At 43.5% G+C, this 21,871-nt stretch overlaps 1 protein-coding gene across 1 annotated transcript in view; it reads right to left on the bottom strand.

Annotated features, from left to right (window-relative positions):
• Nucleotides 1-21,291, bottom strand: part of SLC7A14 (solute carrier family 7 member 14) — a 117,955-nt gene extending 96,664 nt beyond the window's left edge. The window contains exon 1 of the mRNA XM_075268703.1: nucleotides 21,173-21,291. The gene's annotated coding sequence lies outside the window, so the exon portion shown is untranslated. The remainder of the gene's footprint in view (nucleotides 1-21,172) is intronic.
• Nucleotides 21,292-21,871: the final 580 nt, after the last annotated feature.

The following is a 21,871-nucleotide window of genomic DNA, read 5'->3' as shown; positions in this document are numbered from 1 at the left end:
ATTACCAGTCAGACACTGGCACTATATGGCAGTAGCAAGAAATGAGGGTATTTGTATTCCCAATATATTCTTTGAATTCCCAGTCAGACAATGGCACTGTATACCAGTAGTAAAAATTGTGGGTGCACGTAACCCCAATATATTCTTTGAATTCCCAGTCAGACACTGGCACTATATGGCAGTAGCAAGAAATGAGGGTATTTGTATTCCCAATATATTCTTTGAATTCCCAGTCAGACAATGGCACTGTATACCAGTAGTAAAAATTGTGGGTGCACGTAACCCCAATATATTCTTTGAATTACCAGTCAGAAACTGGCACTATATGGCAGTAGCAAGAAATGAGGGTATTTGTATTCCCAATATATTCTTTGAATTCCCAGTCAGACAATGGCACTGTATACCAGTAGTAAAAATTGTGGGTGCACGTAACCCCAATATATTCTTTGAATTCCCAGTCAGACACTGGCACTATATGGCAGTAGCAAGAAATGAGGGTATTTGTATTCCCAATATATTCTTTGAATTCCCAGTCAGACAATGGCACTGTATACCAGTAGTAAAAATTGTGGGTGTATATAGCCCCAATTCTATTGCTAGGGGACTTGCAGGGTATTTCTGGGGTGAAGGTGGGGGGGCACACCGTTGGAACGGGTATCGGGGTATATATCGGGTATACGGGAATACACTGACAGTGTATTCCATTCAGGATCCTGGGAAAGCTGGGTTGCGGCGATTGAGCCCGTCAGTGCCACGTTACACTGACAAGCTTCTCCCTGGAATTTAGCTCTTACAAGAGCTGTTGGTTGTCTTCTCCTTCCTATCCTAGCCTGTCCCTGCCTACCCAGAATCTAAGCCCTAGCTAGCTGGACGGAAACCTCCGTCCTCGGTGAATTGCAAGCTCAGAATGACGCGAACCTGGGCGGCGCTGTTCTTTTAAATTAGAGGTCACATGTTTTCGGCAGCCAATGGGTTTTGCCTACTTTTTTCAACGTCACCGGTGTCGTAGTTCCTGTCCCACCTACCCTGCGCTGTTATTGGAGCAAAAAAGGCGCCAGGGAAGGTGGGAGGGGAATCGAGTAATGGCGCACTTTACCACGCGGTGTTCGATTCGATTCGAACATGCCGAACAGCCTAATATCCGATCGAACATGAGTTCGATAGAACACTGTTCGCTCATCTCTAGTTATTATGTGTTGTCTCAGCTCTTCAATAATCACTTGATTCTGTCTATAATAGCCTTTTTGTTTGTACCCGCTCCAGAAACGATGTGAGGATATTGTTGTTGTTCAATATTATAATTATTAATATTGTCGATAACAATATTTCTTACATTGCTGTCGATTAGTCCCAGATGAATGGGTCTGATCAGCCGGGAGTCTCAAGCTTTAGAGTTCTGTTCTGATGTCTGCCTCCCATTGAAAACAATGGCAGAAAGATTCCACCTTAGAAGTCCCATGACCATGCTGGAAACAAGTCATAGGCAAGGTATACCCTCATGTACTACACAGCATCAGCTTCACAAGTCAATGATACTGCTACAAGGGTTTATCAGCTCCCCCATGGAAATTCAATTAACAACATCTTGATACCGAGCACATTACAGTCATAAGTAACATACCTTTATTATGTCACCTTTGGAAATTCTAATCTGTTTTTACATTTTTTAACTCCACTTTCTGGACACGATTAAGTTGGCTGTCAGTGGGAGATGCAATAATAGGTGTTGTATGTCTTCTATAATAATACCATTTGTCTTGTCTTGACTGCAATGTAAATAAGGTAACTGCTGCAAGCAAGGCCACGCTTCTAATAAGGCGAAGTGATGCGGTGGCCTCAGGCGGCACTCCGGAGGGGGCGGCAGCCACGGCAATTAGATTTTTTTACTTTTTTTTTTTTTAAACTAGTGTAGGACAGGGCCGCTCTGAAAACAAACCGTGCGGTCCTCTCCTGTGCTGGTTTAGACCTCTTTAGACAAGTGGCGTCATCACACCTCCTGCATTGAGACCCAGATGTCTCATTGCAAGGTGAAAAGAAGATGCGGCGGCAGCGGGAGCAGCGGCGAAGTTGGTAAGCAACATACTTTTTTTTTTGGTTTTATAATAGGCCGCTACCTGCTGAAGTATCCCCAGCAGGTAGCAGCCTATTTACCTACCTCCTGGGCCTGCTCACTCCCACCCCCTGCTTCCCCTTCTACTATAGGACGCGGGGAGCAGCTGTGAGCAGGCCTAGGACCAGTTCGCGAACCCACTTCCACTATTATTATACTCAGGGGTCTTTTCAGACCCTCGAGTATAATATTCGGAGCCCCAGGGGAGGTGAGGGAATATAATAAACAGTGTTACTCACCTCTCTGGGATCTGATGTTAATCCTAGCAGGCTTTAGGCCTGTATGGTAATGTTTGTACACACTGGGTTGGCTGTACCATGAATAAACTGAAATTAAAAAGGGTGCCCCTTTGTCAAAGTGGTAATGCTAAAACATGACTTTTATTTCTTTCTATTAAAATTTTTTTTTATTCCTTTCGTGTCCCCACCATAAAAAACAAGCAATAGGACTCTATAAATACAACTAGACCTATTATAATGTTTGTAACTCATGTAGTGGGTGGAGAGCCCCTAATACACAGCTGGGTTGACACCCCACATAAATAACTACATAGGCCAATTTCAGCTGGAGAGGGCTACAACCTCCATTCCCCCACCTTTGATATTTCACACACTATAGATAGTATAACTAAGTGAGTCCACGGTTAGATACAATAAAATGCCAGTGTGAATAGACTGCTGCCTTAGTGAAACTAATTAGGAAGCCAAACCCAATAGTGACACGTGTGGGTCGGTTCTACACAGGTCCTTTTATATTCACCAGGGCTGATAGATTCAGTCTGCAGCAACTAAACGGCATATAAACCCGTGATAAACTCATACCTATGTAAGAGTACCCTTATGGATACCCATACCCCTATATTATGGTCTCTCAATGCGTTTCGCCATTAGCTCATCAGGAGAGTGATAAGTATAGTTTTGAAATATCCAAAAATAAAAAAGGATTGCAGTAAAAACTGCAGTTCCTGCGGCCAAGATGGTAGGTCGCAGTACTAGTGAGTCCGACCACTAGTACTGCGACCTACCATCTTGGCCGCAGGAACTGCAGTTTTTACTGCAATCCTTTTTTATTTTTGGATATTTCAAAACTATAGTCGAAAAAAGTTTAAAAAAATATAAAAACATAAAAAACAAAAAGTTCTAAATAACCCCCTTTCCTTAGAATCAGGGGCGTAACTACCATAGAGGCAGTGGATGAGGCTGCCACAGGTCCCGGGCCATTAGGGGGCCCGGTGACAGCCGCAGCGTTTTTTATTTTATTTTTTAAATAGGCTGTCACGGGCCCTATTTACTTGCCGATCCTGACACCGCGGGCCACACAAATACTATCATTATACTCGGGGGTCTTTGCAGACCCCCAAGTATAATGATCGGTGGACCGGGAGAGGTAAGGGAACGTAAAAAACACTGTTACTTACCTCTCCACGATCCTGCCAAGCCTCCTTCATACTTGTCTGATGTCATATGAACCCGGCCTGCTTCCCGGGTCATGTGACGTCCGACGTCATTAAAGAAGGACGAGAGCGGCAGTCGACAGCATAGGAGCCTGGGGACAGGTAAGCAACTGTATTTTTTTAATGTTTTTATTCCCCCGGGTCTCCGATTATTATACTCTGGGGTCTGAAAAGACCCCAGAGTATAATAATTGTTTATGGGTGTCCACAGTGGGACATAGTACTGTGTGCAGGGGACACTATTGGGGATAATACTGTGTGCAGGGGCCACTATGGGGCATAATACTGTGTGCATGGCCACTAAGGAACATAATAGTGTGTGCAGGGGCCACTAAGGGACATAATACTGTGTGCAGGGGCCACTAAGGGACATAATACTGTGTGCAGGGGCCACTAATGGACATAATACTGTGTGCTTACTAAGGGACATAATAGAGTGCAGAGGAGGGGGTCGGTCGAGGTCTTTGGCGTCGGTGTCAGTTGGGGGGGGGCCATGTCCAAAGTTCGCCACGGGGCCCCGCCATTCCTAGTTATTAGAGATGAGCGAACAGTGTTCTATCGAACACATGTTCGATCGGATATCAGGGTGTTCGCCATGTTCGAATCGAATCGAACACCATGTGGTAAAGTGCGCCAAAATTCGATTCCCCTCCCACCTTCCCTGGCGCCTTTTTTGCACCAATAACAGCGCAGGGGAGGTGGGACAGGAACTACGACACCGGGGGCATTGAAAAAAATTGGAAAAAGTCATTGGCTGCCGAAAACAGGTGACCTCCATTTTAGACGAATAGTGGATTTCAAATCCGGGTCATATGAGAATGTGAACTTTGTGACTATGAGACAGGGATAGCTGTACAGGCAGGGATAGCTAGGGATAACCTTTATTTAGGGGGGAATGTTATTAAAAATAACTTTTTGGGGCTCTATCGGGTGTGTAATTGTGATTTTTGTGAGATAAACTTTTTCCCATAGGGATGCATTGGCCAGCGCTGATTGGCCGAATTCCGTACTCTGGCCAATCAGTGCTGGCCAATGCATTCTATTAGCTTGATGAAGCAGAGTGTGCACAAGGGTTCAAGCGCACCCTCGGCTCTGATGTAGCAGAGCCGAGGCTGCACAAGGGTTCAAGCGCACCCTCGGCTCTGATGTAGGAGAGCCGAGGGTGCACTTGAACCCTTGTGCACCCTCAGCTCTGCTACATCAGAGCCGAGGGTGCGCTTGAACCCTTGTGCACACTCTGCTTCATCAAGCTAATAGAATGCATTGGCCAGCGCTGATTGGCCAATGTATTCTATTAGCCTGATGAAGTAGAGCTGAATGTGTGTGCTAAGCACACACATTCAGCTCTACTTCATCGGGCTAATAGAATGCATTGGCCAGCGCTGATTGGCCAGAGTACGGAACTCGACCAATCAGCGCTGGCTCTGCTGGAGGAGGCGGAGTCTAAGATCGCTCCACACCAGTCTCCATTCAGGTCCGACCTTAGACTCCGCCTCCTCCGGCAGAGCCAGCGCTGATTGGCCGAAGGCTGGCCAATGCATTCCTATGCGAATGCAGAGACTTAGCAGTGCTGAGTCAGTTTTGCTCAACTACACATCTGATGCACACTCGGCACTGCTACATCAGATGTAGCAATCTGATGTAGCAGAGCCGAGGGTGCACTAGAACCCCTGTGCAAACTCAGTTCACGCTAATAGAATGCATTGGCCAGCGCTGATTGGCCAATGCATTCTATTAGCCCGATGAAGTAGAGCTGAATGTGTGTGCTAAGCACACACATTCAGCACTGCTTCATCACGCCAATACAATGCATTAGCCAGTGCTGATTGGCCAGAGTACGGAATTCGGCCAATCAGCGCTGGCCAATGCATTCTATTAGCCCGATGAAGTAGAGCTGAATGTGTGTGCTAAGCACACACATTCAGCACTGCTTCATCACGCCAATACAATGCATTAGCCAGTGCTGATTGGCCAGAGTACGGAATTCGGCCAATCAGCGCTGGCTCTGCTGGAGGAGGCGGAGTCTAAGGTCGGACCTGAATGGAGACTGGTGTGGAGCGATCTTAGACTCCGCCTCCTCCAGCAGAGCCAGCGCTGATTGGTCGAGTTCCGTACTCTGGCCAATCAGCGCTGGCCAATGCATTCTATTAGCCCGATGAAGTAGAGCTGAATGTGTGTGCTTAGCACACACATTCAGCTCTACTTCATCAGGCTAATAGAATACATTGGCCAATCAGCGCTGGCCAATGCATTCTATTAGCTTGATGAAGCAGAGTGTGCACAAGGGTTCAAGCGCACCCTCGGCTCTGATGTAGCAGAGCTGAGGGTGCACAAGGGTTCAAGTGCACCCTCGGCTCTCCTACATCAGAGCCGAGGGTGCGCTTGAACCCTTGTGCAGCCTCGGCTCTGCTACATCAGAGCCGAGGGTGCGCTTGAACCCTTGTGCACACTCTGCTTCATCAAGCTAATAGAATGCATTGGCCAGCACTGATTGGCCAGAGTACGGAATTCGGCCAATCAGCGCTGGCCAATGCATTCTATTAGCCCGATGAAGTAGAGCTGAATGTGTGTGCTAAGCACACACATTCAGCACTGCTTCATCACGCCAATACAATGCATTAGCCAGTGCTGATTGGCCAGAGTACGGAATTCGGCCAATCAGCGCTGGCTCTGCTGGAGGAGGCGGAGTCTAAGATCGCTCCACACCAGTCTCCATTCAGGTCCGACCTTAGACTCCGCCTCCTCCAGCAGAGCCAGCGCTGATTGGCCGAATTCCGTACTCTGGCCAATCAGCACTGGCTAATGCATTGTATTGGCGTGATGAAGCAGTGCTGAATGTGTGTGCTTAGCACACACATTCAGCTCTACTTCATCGGGCTAATAGAATGCATTGGCCAGCGCTGATTGGCCGAATTCCGTACTTTGGCCAATCAGCACTGGCTAATGCATTGTATTGGCGTGATGAAGCAGTGCTGAATGAGTGTGCTTAGCACACACATTCAGCTCTACTTCATCGGGCTAATAGAATGCATTGGCCAATCAGCGCTGGCCAATGCATTCTATTAGCGTGAACTGAGTTTGCACAGGGGTTCTAGTGCACCCTCGGCTCTGCTACATCAGATTGCTACATCTGATGTAGCAGTGCCGAGTGTGCATCAGATGTGTAGTTGAGCAAAACTGACTCAGCACTGCTAAGTCTGCATTCGCATAGGAATGCATTGGCCAGCCTTCGGCCAATCAGCGCTGGCTCTGCCGGAGGAGGCGGAGTCTAAGGTCGGACCTGAATGGAGACTGGTGTGGAGCGATCTTAGACTCCGCCTCCTCCAGCAGAGCCAGCGCTGATTGGCCGAATTCCGTACTCTGGCCAATCAGCACTGGCTAATGCATTGTATTGGCGTGATGAAGCAGTGCTGAATGTGTGTGCTTAGCACACACATTCAGCTCTACTTCATCGGGCTAATAGAATGCATTGGCCAGCGCTGATTGGCCAGAATACGGAATTCGGCCAATCAGCGCTGGCTCTGCTGGAGGAGGCGGAGTCTAAGATCGCTCCACACCAGTCTCCATTCAGGTCCGACCTTAGACTCCGCCTCCTCCAGCAGAGCCAGCGCTGATTGGCCGAATTCCATACTCTGGCCAATCAGCACTGGCTAATGCATTGTATTGGCGTGATGAAGCAGTGCTGAATGTGTGTGCTTAGCACACACATTCAGCTCTACTTCATCGGGATAATAGAATGCATTGGCCAGCGCTGATTGGCCGAATTCCGTACTCTGGCCAATCAGCACTGGCTAATGCATTGTATTGGCGTGATGAAGCAGTGCTGAATGTGTGTGCTTAGCACACACATTCAGCTCTACTTCATCGGGCTAATAGAATGCATTGGCCAATCAGCGCTGGCCAATGCATTCTATTAGCGTGAACTGAGTTTGCACAGGGGTTCTAGTGCACCCTCGGCTCTGCTACATCAGATTGCTACATCTGATGTAGCAGTGCCGAGTGTGCATCAGATGTGTAGTTGAGCAAAACTGACTCAGCACTGCTAAGTCAGCATTCGCATAGGAATGCATTGGCCAGCCTTCGGCCAATCAGCGCTGGCTCTGCCGGAGGAGGCGGAGTCTAAGGTCGGACCTGAATGGAGACTGGTGTGGAGCGATCTTAGACTCCGCCTCCTCCAGCAGAGCCAGCGCTGATTGGCCGAATTCCGTACTCTGGCCAATCAGCACTGGCTAATGCATTGTATTGGCGTGATGAAGCAGTGCTGAATGTGTGTGCTTAGCACACACATTCAGCTCTACTTCATCGGGCTAATAGAATGCATTGGCCAGCGCTGATTGGCCAGAGTACGGAATTCGGCCAATCAGCGCTGGCTCTGCTGGAGGAGGCGGAGTCTAAGATCGCTCCACACCAGTCTCCATTCAGGTCCGACCTTAGACTCCGCCTCCTCCAGCAGAGCCAGCGCTGATTGGCCGAATTCCGTACTCTGGCCAATCAGCACTGGCTAATGCATTGTATTGGCGTGATGAAGCAGTGCTGAATGTGTGTGCTTAGCACACACATTCAGCTCTACTTCATCGGGCTAATAGAATGCATTGGCCAATCAGCGCTGGCCAATGCATTCTATTAGCGTGAACTGAGTTTGCACAGGGGTTCTAGTGCACCTTCGGCTCTGCTACATCAGATTGCTACATCTGATGTAGCAGTGCCGAGTGTGCATCAGATGTGTAGTTGAGCAAAACTGACTCAGCACTGCTAAGTCTGCATTCGCATAGGAATGCATTGGCCAGCCTTCGGCCAATCAGCGCTGGCTCTGCCGGAGGAGGCGGAGTCTAAGGTCGGACCTGAATGGAGACTGGTGTGGAGCGATCTTAGACTCCGCCTCCTCCAGCAGAGCCAGCGCTGATTGGTCGAGTTCCGTACTCTGGCCAATCAGCACTGGCCAATGCATTTCTATGGGGAAAAGTTAGCTTGCGAAAATCACAAACTGACAGGGATTTCCATGAAATAAAGTGACTTTTATGCCCCCAGACATGCTTCCCCTGCTGTCCCAGTGTCATTCCAGGGTGTTGGTATCATTTCCTGGGGTGTCATAGTGGACTTGGTGACCCTCCAGACACGAATTTGGGTTTCCCCCTTAACGAGTTTATGTTCCCCATAGACTATAATGGGGTTCGAAACCCATTCGAACACTCGAACAGTGAGCGGCTGTTCGAATCGAATTTCGAACCTCGAACATTTTAGTGTTCGCTCATCTCTACTAGTTATGCCACTGCTTAGAATACATATAAAAGTAGAAAGTTACTGTGAATCACATACACATTAGGTATCCCTGTGTCTGAAAATGCCAGGTCTACAAAATATTTTTCCCACAGGGTGAACGTCGTAGCGGGAAAAACAATCAAAAGTGCCGAACTGCCTTTTTTTCGCTGTGTCGCCTCTGATTTGAATTAAGAGTGATCTAAGCAGTATACATTCCCCAAAATGGTGTAACTGAAAAGTAAACCTGACCCTGCAAAAAAAGTCGCCCCATGCATCCCCGTACATCTGCAGGGCCATCTGTTAATGTGGCCTTGCAGCTGTTGTAAAACTATAACTGCCATATATTAAATATTTTAGCACATTTTTTGCTTTACATTTTTTCCCCTATTTTCCTTCTCTAAAACCTATTTGTGTCTTATGGTCTGGTACTTCTTATAGTCCGAGAAATACGGTAAGTAAGCAGTAAACTACGGTATGTTAATTCCACATTAAATAATACCTATGTGTACTGCATATAAAATATGCATGCCCCACTGATCTAATGATAATATGCATGGGTTTAATGTCATCTTAATTCATAATTTAGCCATGTACATCAGCTTTTGCCCATGTGTGGGCAAATACTTTGAGTACATAAACTCTATTTTGGCATCATTATTCCTTAGGTTTATGTGAAATATGCTCTTGTAATACACAAGTGTGTTTTGTTGGACTAAGAAATGTATTTTTCAGTTTTGTAGACCTATACAACCCTCACATGATGTCGACATAAGGAATAGATTGGGTCACATCAACAATTTCAAACAAAGGAAAGGGATCAGGTTACTTTGTCTTTATTCCTACCATCTGCCACCAGTCACCTTATGAATGCATCATTGTATTCAAGGTAATATGCTCAATGACAACAGAACATCACGCACTTGGGTTCACCAGATATGATGACTTCACAACTAGATGTCTATCACAGAGAAGATAAAATCACAGGTGCAAAATGTTTACCTTTCTATGTCAACTAACAAAAAACGCATTTCACTGTTTGCCTAAGCAGACAATATCTGTTGTAATGACAAACTACTTCAGCCATGTTTAACAAGGAAGCACAATAGGGTGCAAGGGGATTAATACAATTAGGCCTATATATAGTTGGACTCTAGGAAATAACGTCATTCTGGATTCTGAGTCATGGATGTGCCCCTGTTCCTTCTCTAAGCATCTGTTAGCTGTGCTTGACATTCACTATTATCACTATTATATATTATTATATACTATTATTTATTTTTAATCTGTTAGAGATTATTATAGGCTAATACTTTTGGTTCTGCACTTTGCAGCAGTCATCTCTTAATCATTCTCACAGGTAGAAATATAATGACAGAGAACACCATATATAACACAGGATCCAGTATTCACAAGAGGTGATGGTCACAATTCGCCTCCTCCCCCTATCTGCATTGTGACCTCTGAGATCACAGGGTTTGCCTATAAAACTCTCCTATAGAGATCAATGACCAATTCTCATCTAGAGTACGGATGTCAAACACAAGGCCCACAGGCCGAATCCGGACCGCCGCCTTGTGTTATCCGGACTGGAACTTATTTTTGAGCCGAGCCGAAATGACAGCTGCAGCTCAGAAACAGGTAACTAAGCAGCAGCCTCTGAGCTTTTGTTCTCATTGGCTGCTGCCAGAGGCGTAGCTAGTGGGGGGAGGAGGGAGGCTGAGGGGGCAACGGCCCCGATCCCAGTGAGAAGATGTGGACCCACTAATGGTAGATCATAACATTTACATCTACATCAGCTGCTCAGCAGTAGACATCCTAGACTGATTCCTCACTTAGCCACTTCTGGCTTAGGAAGACATATTAACCAAGTGAGGAACCAGTCCAGCATGTGTAGCGCTGAGTAGCGGACACCGCCGGCTTTCACAGCATTTACCCTGCTCAGCCTCACTTGTTACTGGCTAACTGAGGTTGATCAGGGAAGGTCCCTGCAGCTAATTAGAGCACAGCATTGGCATGTGACGCACAGCGCGCTGAAACTGCCTGTACTCTGTGAAACAGAAGAGAACCCTCCTCCCTCAATGCTGGAATCAGGGGGATTTAATTTCCATCCTAATGCCAAATTTACTTGCCATTTAGGATGAAAAAAGGCAGTACAGTGGAAAGATCAAGTTAATATTAGTATAAAACAAAGTATACAACTTGTCTGAATTATGTCCTGTTTCTTAGCATCCAGTACAGCATACCCACCATTTCTACACACTCTTAAGAAATCTTGTTAACATGCCATGATTTGTGTCTTTACTAGATCTCAGTCACATGAGTTTATTGTAACCTAGTCTAATTGTCTGTCGTGATGTATGTTTTTTTCAATAAAATCCTGAATAGGGTTGAGTGATCGGGATCGGAAAAGATCGGATTCTGATCAGCGATTGAGTAAATTTCACGATTGCGATCGGAATTCCGACCCAATCTTTTCCAGCGGGATCGAGATTGGAGGTTATCTCAAGATCAGCTCAACCCTAAAAGTGACTTTACCAATAGAGAAGCATTGACTAGGGTTGAGGATCAGGATTGGAAAAGATCAGATTCCGATCAGCGATTGAGTAAATTTCACGATTGCGATCGGAATTCCGACCCAATCTTTTCCAGCGGGATCGAGATTGGAGGTTATCTCAAGATCAGCTCAACCCTAAAAGTGACTTTACCAATAGAGAAGCATTGACTAGGGTTGAGGATCAGGATTGGAAAAGATCAGATTCCGATCAGCGATTGAGTAAATTTCACGCTTGCGATCGGAATTCCGACCCAATCTTTTCCAGCGGGATCGAGATTGGAGGTTATCTCAAGATCAGCTCAACCCTAAAAGTGACTTTACCAATAGAGAAGCATTGACTAGGGTTGAGGATCAGGATTGGAAAAGATCGGATTCTGATCGGCGATCAAGCAAATTTCACGATCGAGATCCTGAGAAATCGGATTTTAAAATCTATCTTGAAATCTCAAGTTCGGCTCAACCCTAATCCTGAGGGTACCAGGTGGAAGTGACCCTCTGGTTCACACTAAGAAAAAATAAAAATAATTGCATAATGTATTGTTAAAATACTTAGTACCCAACATTTTTGTGTAGTTCCACTGATTCTCTTCTCCATCTTCATTTTGATGAAATGGCCCCTAGCCTAACTGTATGCAAACTGTGCTTTTAAAGTCTGAGAAACTCCTCCAGCTCTAGGATGGAAAAGCTGAGAGCAAGTAAAATGTCTCAGACTTGGACAAAAAATACCATTAAAGAGGACCTTTCATCAGATTGGGCACAGGCAGTTCTATATACTGCGGGAAAGCCAACAGTGCGCTGAATTCAGTGCACTATCGGCTTTCCCGATCTGTGCCCGGTGTAAAGCGCTATCGGTCCCGGTACCGTAGCTCTTTACAGTCAGAAGGGTGTTCCTGACAGTCTGTCAGGAATGTCCTTCTCCGCAGCAGCGCCTATCGCGCTGTACAGTGTGAGCGGGGAGGAACGTCTCCTCCCTCTGCTCACAGTGCTCGCCCATAGACGAATATTATCAGGAGGGGAGTGGGCTTTCCTCCCCGCTCAAACTGTACAGCGCTATAGGCGCTGCTGTGAAGGATGTACCTGACTGACTGTCAGGAACGCCCTATTGACTGTAAAGAGCTACGGTACCGGAACCAATAGCGCTTTACCCGGGGCACAAATCGGGAAAGCCGATAGTGCGCTGAATTCAGCGCACTGTCGGCTTTCCAGCAGTATATGGAACTGCCTGTGCCCAATCTGATGAAAGGTCCTCTTTGAGTTCAGGAAGTAAGCACTAGGTACAGTCCTATGAAAAAGTTTGGGCACCCCTATTAATCTTAATCATTTTTAGTTCTAAATATTTTGGTATTTGCAACAGCCATTTCAGTTTGATATATCTAATAACTGATGGACACAGTAATATTTCAGGATTGAAATGAGGTTTATTGTACTAACAGAAAATGCGCAATATGCATTAAACCAAAATTTGACCGGTGCAAAAATATGGGCACCTCAACAGAAAAGTGACATTAATATTTAGTACATCCTCCTTTTGCAAAGATAACAGCCTCTAGTTGCTTCCTGTAGCTTTTAATCAGTTCCTGGATCCTGGATGAAGGTATTTTGGACCATTTCTTTCTACAAAACAATTCAAGTTCAGTTAAGTTTGATGGTAGCCGAACATGGACAGCCCGCTCTCAAATGATCTGAAAACAAAGATTGTTCAACATAGTTGTTTGGGGAAGGATACAAAACGTTGTCTCAGAGATTTAATCTGTCAGTTTCCACTGTGAGGAACATAGTAAGTAAATGGAAGACCACAGGGACAGTTCTTGTTAAGCCCAGAAGTGGCAGGCCAAGAAAAATATCAGAAAGGCAGAGAAGAAGAATGGTGAGAAGAGTCAAGGACAATCCACAGACCACCTCCAAAGAGCTGCAGCATCATCTTGCTGCAGATGGTGTCACTGTGCATCGGTCAACTATACAGCGCACTTTGCACAAATAGAAGCTGTATGGGAGAGTGATGAGAAAGAAGCCGTTTCTGCACGTACGCCACAAATAGAGTTGCCTGAGGTATGAAAAAGCACATTTGGACAAGGAAGCTTCATTTTGGAAACAAAAATTGAGTTGTTTGGTTATAAAAAAAGGCGTTATGCATGGCGTCCAAAAAGAAACAGCATTCCAAGAAAAACACATGCTACCCACTGTAAAATTTGGTGGAGGTTCCATCATGCTTTGGGGCTGTGTGGCCAATGCCGGCATCGGGAATCTTGTTAAAGTTGAGAGTCGCATGGATTCCACTCAGTATCAGCAGATTCTTGAGAATAATGTTCAAGAATCAGTGACGAAGTTGAAGTTACGCCGGGGATGGATATTTCAGCAAGACAATGATCCAAAACACCGCTCCAAATCCTCAGGCATTCATGCAGAGGAACAATTACAATGTTCTGGAATGGCCATCCAGTCCCCAGACCTGAATATCATTGAACATCTGTGGGATGATTTGAAGCGGGCTGTCCATGCTCGGCGACCATCTAACTTAACTGAACTTGAATTGTTTGTCCAAAATACCTTTATCCAGGATCCAGGAACTGATTAAAAGCTACAGGAAGCGACTAGAGGCTGTTATCTTTGCAAAAGGAGGATCTACTAAATATTAATGTCACTTTTCTGTTGAGGTGCCCATACTTTTGCACCGGTCAAATTTTGGTTTAATGCATATTGCACATTTTCTGTTAGTACAATAAACCTCATTTCAATCCTGAAATATTACTGTGTCCATCAGTTATTAGATATATCAAACTGAAATGGCTGTTGCAAATACCAAAATATTTAGAACTAAAAATGATTAAGATTAATAGGGGTGCCCAAACTTTTTCATAGGACTGCATTTTCACCATGCATTATGTGTTTACAAGTACTATGGCCCGGATTTACTATTGTGGTTACAACTAGACTAGACACGGTGCATCTTGGAGGACCTAACTTGTAACAAAATTTTTCACATTCTAGGCATGTGCATGCAGATTCTCAGAAAAAGTAGGTTCACATACACTATGTTGAGACAAAAAAATGTGAAAATTTTTTAGCTCAAAGTAAGCCAACTAAAAGGTGGTGTAATGGTAGACTAGTAGGGAGCTTTATCCTCCAGCATCAGCAACTGTGATAAATCATGTACATTTTCATACTCTCCTGCTGTTTGCACTGTCTAAGGTATCATGCACACAACCATGCTCATTATCAGTGTGCTAGCCGTGTTTTGCATGGCTAGAACACTGACCCATTCATTTCTATGGCCCCTTCCACACGACTGTGTATTTTCATAATCCTGTTTATAGGGCTGTGAGCCTAGGGCAGATCTCAAAGACAGGTTCTATTCCTTTCCGGGCCAAGGTCTCTGACTTCAGTGAATGGGGACATGGAGACACAGGCAGCACATGGATATCATCTATGTGCCACCCATGCCATTTATACACAACTCGGCAACCCGAACAATCTCGTGCGTGTAAATTTATCAGTAATTCTGGGTCAATATGTCTGCCTCAATGAAGTTTAACTTAAATATATTTAAAAAATGGTCAACCCCTTTCTGCAGGTTACCTCTGTGGTTTGACATTTCATCACCACATCATTCACTGTAATTTTATGGCAGTGTAAACATGAATAAAACTCACTATATAGTTAAAACCTCCCCTGATCAATCTCATGAGCTTATATCATATTAAAGACAAAGTAAAGGTCATCGCCTGAAGCCTTGTGGAAATGAACTAGCACTGGCAAGTAAACACAGGCAAAATGGCATGGTTTCTAAAAAAGACTCTTAATATTACAGCTTCAGATCAGGTGATGGAATTCATAGAACTACTGAACAGCAGAAGTAAAAATGTGAAAGATGTAAAAAAATAAAGTCTGGGCCCCATGTAGCATAAATGCTGCGGCAAAACCACTTTACAGTCACTGCAAAGTGAATGGGATTCTAGCAAATCCCATTCACAAATTGCATAAAAATAAACACAGCAAAAATGCTGCAATATCCAAAACCGTGCAGTTTTGGAACTTGCATCATGTCAATTATATCTATGGTAACACTGGTTGTTTCCCCTAGGTATAACATTCTATGAAATGTGCTGCGGGAAAAACCACGATGCGTTTCTGCCATGGTTTTTTGTGCAGGGCTTTTTTTTTGCTGCGGCTCACTACATGGTGCTTAGTGAGCTTTCAGGTGGCATGTCTGGAAGAATCTGGTAAAGAAATGAAATCAGTGATAACTTATCATTTATAAACCAATAAACCTTTGTAACCAATGACTGTGCCATGTAGGTGTCTTTAATAGAAACAAACCGATAAAGTTATGCAGAGATAACCATTTATAGACACGCCAGTCTGTCTGTAGATGCACTGGGGGGGAGGGGGGGGGGTCTAATTTGGCAGATTTACCTACCGTCTATTCCAAATACTCTGGGTCTCCTCTGGAATTGGATTGACATTTTCAGCCTCTGTCTGCATCACAGCTGTCTATAGGTAAATATTGCAAGCAGGCTCTGCCTCCAATGCTCTTGCAGGCTGATTTGCATATCCATAAAAATATTATTTCTTTTAATTTGGATTGCTTCATATGTTTGCCGTCACCAAACTATGTTTCTTCTATTATAAAAGACCCCTACATAGCACCTCACAGACTCCCTTTAAATAACACTGTTTGAGTCAATAACGCTATTACATCTCATTTACCAATAATCTTAGTTATATTTAAGCCTTCTCTATAGCATCCATTTGCATCTGATTTTTAGTCATACGTTTTATTTTTTCAAAATGGATTCTGTAAAAACATGTTATAGACTTAGCCTAATATGAAAACATTGATAAGATCATTGTAACTTACTAGAGTAGAGTTCATAGGTCCATGTAGGGGGAAATATCGAAGGCAACTAGTATCCTTTTCAATGTGTATTATGGCACCAAACCTAAGGAAGTCAACTTGAGGTTGCAGAACATCATGTCAGAGGCTGTGTAAGACTGTGTAGACCTTGGTACAAGATCAAACTAAATGGACCTACAAAGCATCAACCCAGCAAGTCACAAAGTAGGTATTTACTACCCATCTGATTCCTTAAGGTTCCTTTACACACTATGATAAAAGCACAATTCTACTAATTTCACATATCATTGTCTCAATGTGTATATAGATGGGCACATTCAATAGTCACAATCACAAATGGGAATGTTCAGGTATGCTAAACATTTTAATTGGAAAATCTTCACTTATCAGATTTGGAGACAAAAGAGATTTACCAGCATTTCCATTATAGAAATGTTCATAAGCCGCAACAAGCTTTCGCCATTGTGAAGATACTCTTAAATCTGTTTGGTTTGTGCATGCTTTGAACCTGGATAGAGGACTAGCTAACCACTTGTTGAATATGTGGAAGGATTCCTGAAGTGTTGGGTCTGTCCATCTTTTTATTTTTGAACCTACAATCTCACTACAGTCTAGGTAGACCTACAAATTGCAACTACAACCTACAATCTTACAATGTCTCCTAGCATATGTGTCATTTAATATTTCCAATATTATTAACAAATAATTGTACAAATAAAAAATCACTGAAACATATTCATTATGGAAATATGTAAAGGTGCCTTTAGAAATAAGATTCTTCTTGTTTCTATGGAGTCAAGAATGTGTGGAAATCTGTATTTCATGTGATCTCAAGTAATCTTGCTTAGTTCTTCAGTAAGTGTGAACACAGAGGAAAGAATGTATTGTTCTTCAGTCTGAATAAATAAGACATTTGGGAACATTATTCACACTTGTGATATATTGTTCCCACTAATTTTTACAGCAAGAATAATACAGCATGCAGCAATATTATTGCTGTCATGAGGAAAGGTAACTGATAGGACCCTGACAGACAGTATAAGTCAATGAGGTTCATAGGTCACCACTGGGTTGCCTTAATAGATTGGTGCCATTTTTCCTCTCTCTTTATGTAATAATAGTCAAACTGATATCATAATGCTCAGTCTCTCCCTGCATGGTGAGTCATCCTGCAGCCTTTCTCTCTCATTCATTCACAAACCCATTAAAAGAATAACATTAGGAACTTCTAGATAGAAAAGTCAGTATGAAAAAAACATGGCTGCTGGGCTCTGAGAAATCTATCAATCTGAATCTTAAAGTATACAGATGTGATCTAGATGTGGCCCTTCTAGTAGTCTTATAGTATTTCCTTTCTACTTTTATATTAGAATATGAATATGTGTATCTCAGACATATTTATATTCACGTAGTGTAGGGTTTACAGCCACAGAGCTGGGTTTTATCCAAGCATCTGCTACTTGTCAGTTAAATAAGAAGTTCTGGAGTTGTTCTTTAATGCACATATCCACATACTTACATATAAATAAATAAATATATATATATCTTTATACACATCACATTGGAGAAGTCTGTGATCTCAAGCCACTATTAATTTCCAGAAAGGAAAAGCTCTATAGGGTGATTTATACCCCTTTAGTATTACTCAGAAGATGACACAACAGTCGTACCAGTGTCTCTTTGCTTATAAGACTGTGTAATGGCCCTCGATTGGGTGACAGAGAAAGAATACTTGTATCCAATGACTCTCCCCTGCAAACAGGGAAGTGAACAGCAAACAAACATGCAAGCGGTCATTTGTTTGCTGATCTTATTGTCTATGTGGCATAAAATTCTTACCAGTCAACAACACATCTTTCTGCATAAACAGAGGATATGTGCTACCGACATAATAAAACTGTTTGAGAGATGAAGATCCCAGTAATGTTTGTTCCTCCTCCAGTCTGCATCAGCCTGTGTAAAGGCCAATGCAAATGAACACCGATCTGTGTGTCATATTGTCAGTTGGTGCATATGCCAACTGAGTCAGTAGACTACCCCTTTATTTAACAAGTTATACACAAGTTGTTCTGTTTTTCTTTACCAGTATCATTTTATAATTCCACTGAATCAGTAAAGGTTTAGTACTTTAGTACCCAATGACATGCACCATATGCTAGGTGCTGTCACTCTGAGCATTTTTGGCTTGTTTTGTTTATCCAAGTCCATTTAGGTATTCCAAAAATATAAGTCCTTTGATACAAATTAGCAGGGACATAAATAATGGTTTACGGAACCTAGTGCAAAAGCTCAGCTTGGGCTCCCCTGTGCAATTTTTGCTCAAGACTGTCAATCACTCCCAGTTGTACATTTTAGCAGTATTGCACTTTCTTTCCTTGGGCCCAGACTGCTATGAAGACTTGTCTACAACATGTCTGTGCACACACTTCCTGTTATCTTCATCCCTTGTAAGTGCCCCCTATACAGTAATTATTCCACCTTTTCTGCCCAGGCCTCTCTTTACAGAATCCCTCTTTGACTCTGTACTGCTGTCAAACTGTTCCTTTTTGACAGTAAAAGGGTAATTTTCTCCTCTTCTGAAGTGGAAGGCTGTGTATCACCTATTGTACCAGAGGTCAGAGGTAATAAATATACTTTACACAGACTGACAGCCATCAAAGGAAATCATAAAGGAGATCAAGGAGTCTAATCAGACTTATTGAGGTGAGGGTCACCTGTGGACCTCCCTGACCTGTGGGGCTCATTGTGGTGGCTGCAACCACTGACACCTCTATTGCTATGCCAGTGCGTATGGGCCACTTATGGCTACATGGCCCAGATGCAACTGAACCCTTTGCATCCTCAAGTTACACCCCTTCAAATTAGAGTATACTAGTGAAATAAGCAGTAACACTGCATAAAATACAGCACACAGACAGCCTGCTGCAGAGAAACCAGTGTTACCGCCCACTTGGCTAGTATACCCTAATTTGCATCCACATCAAGGGCTTATATATATTGGAATGGCTGAACAAAATTGAGTAGCCCCCCTCCCCCCACCAGACCTGGCAACAGGCCCTCTTTGAGATAGTAATTAAATGAATGACTATGATAAACTATACTGGCCTTAATCTTTAAGGGAGGGTAGTACAGACTGTGAGAGTCAGCATGGAATAATGTCTGCCAAACTGAAAGCCACGGCTCCCTAGTTCTAGACAGTACCGCCTTTTAATTATTACATAAAGCTTTCCATTAGAAATAATACATGTCTGGATTACCTGGGTGTTTTCTCAGGCTGATAAATGCAATAATACAGGCAGTAGTCCTTTACTAAATCATTTGTGTGACAAAATACCCAGAAGTTAAAGGGCTTGGCCAGGATTTGCTTTCTTATTATTTCATACTATCCCAAACTCTCCACCCTTAGCTTGTTGATCATGGACAGCCCCTATAGTTTATGCTATATATCACTAGTAAATGATTAATCCCTGAAATCCTGATCCATTCTTAACATCAGAGACAAAGCAGCAGCAAATGCAAAAGTTAAAGTTAGACCAAGTGGTATGGCATCCGTCTGTTACTAAGATATAATAATCACGTCAATCGGAGATAATTTCAGTCAAATGACAAGGCAGGAAGTATTTTATTAAAAGATTACTGATGGAGAAAAGGGTAACAAAGCCACTGAAGCTTTTGTTAAAATGGGCATTGGTCCAGCCGCAGATACAGACATACTGAACAAAACATTTGGCTCTCTAACCAGGAAGTGCTGGAAATTCAGGACCATGGAGAGCTCCAGAAAACGCCCATAGACTGAAAATGCTGTAAGTACTACCAGGCTGATAAAATCCCTAGCCTTCCAAGAAATAAGCCTGGGCAGCAATCATAGTATCCGACAAATCGTTCTCATGTCAAATAAAATTAACCCCCTCTGGCAGAAAGCACTTTGCCTTGTCATTTAGGTATAAAGCTTAATAACCACTTCTACACCACATGGGGAAAGCTCTTTTCAGTACAAATGACTCTGGAGTCTGGAAAACAGCAGTTTATACTGGTTCGAACCCAGTGGCCAATTGTGCAATTAACCCTGTAGACACCAAATTGCATATCTTAGTAATTAAGGGGTATAGTGTATGTCACCGAACAGTCTGTCGCACGTCTTTCGGCACCTGTTACTTGTAGATGATATTTACATACTGTTCCTTACTGACAACTGTTCCTTATAACTAGAAACCATCCTAATGATGAATGAATTCTTTAAATAACTTTTACTTTGATAAATTATTTAGAATTTTTATGGCAGTAATGAATTATATATGAAATAGCTGCATGAAATACTGTATATATATATATATGTAGAGAGAGTCGATATACCTATATAAGCATCCTATGATACAACATGCACATTTATCTGTATAGTATTAATATTACATCTCTCCATTTGTAGAATTTAGGTCACTCTGATTAAAGTCTTTAAATTTACATCTTGTAACAGAACGATATTTCATTTCCTTATCTTAATCGAGTCTCTCAGCCCTTTATATCATATCTGTATCACCACTGCAGATGCATTTGTTCCAGCTTACACTAAGAAACTGATTCCCCCCGTGTAGGTTTCTGCTGGTGCCCAGCTGACCCCAGGTAGGTTACACTTTCCTGTTACATGTTCAAGATCTAGCAGTGGGGGAGGGGGAGAATCTTGGGACTTGCTGAACTGTAAGTAGACAGTATATACTGTAAGTATACGCCCTTCCAGTTTGTATTATTACATCAACCCAGTATACACAGACATGCTCACAGCCAGGTCTACAGCACCGTGTACAGTAGTAGTAGCATCTGTTATAAGGCAGGTAGCATCACCCGGAAAAGACAGAGGATTAGAGGGATAAATAATGGGCTCAAAGCACAAGCAGTGCTGAGGGATTTGCACAGGCAAAACCAGTGAATTGCCCATCCACTCACCAGGACCCGGACATCAGCAGGCAGCGCTGGGCTCCATCTCTCCTCCAGTCTGTGGATGAGGCAGCCAAGGAGGGGGCGGAGTCTGTGGTACACGTACATACAGCTCCTGAATCATTCACACTCAACCTACATCACGTGACCTGCTCCACATGCATAATGCATCAGCACACTTCCCAGGAGGGGGACAGACATGTCTGCTGCGAAGAACACAGGGTTAAAGCACCATGAAACCTAGAATCCAAACAAAGAAACGAGAATAAATGAATATATATAGGAAACCGCAGATCATCTCCTGATTTTTATTGCTCTTCCTCTGTACCTTATCATAGTAACAGAATATGTTTCGCTCCTCCCTTTTCCCCCTCTAATGCAAGTGCATGTCAGCTGGGAAGTTTAGGAGGTGGGGGCTGAGTTCAGACTGTATACTTTTTGTCTATAATGTGAGTGTACTTTATTGGAGAGAATCCCCTATGTAACCAAGAAAGAATGTAATAGTATTACCGCCATACCCAATAGTACCAGCAGTAGTGGAGCCAACAGTAGTACACACAGTGACACCAACCAATTGTACTAACTCACATGTCAGCAGTACAACCCATTACAACTCCACAGGAAATGTCACCCATATTTTCCAAACTGCTGAATGGCAAATCCGCATAATCTGGTTTGATAGTACCCCCTTCCCTCCCCTATCATTGT

The sequence above is a fragment of the Leptodactylus fuscus genome, chromosome 3 (assembly GCF_031893055.1).
Source record: "Leptodactylus fuscus isolate aLepFus1 chromosome 3, aLepFus1.hap2, whole genome shotgun sequence".
Classification (NCBI taxonomy): domain Eukaryota; kingdom Metazoa; phylum Chordata; class Amphibia; order Anura; family Leptodactylidae; genus Leptodactylus; species Leptodactylus fuscus.
Note: the sequence above shows the minus strand (reverse complement) of the source record. Positions and strands in the feature narration are given on the sequence as shown.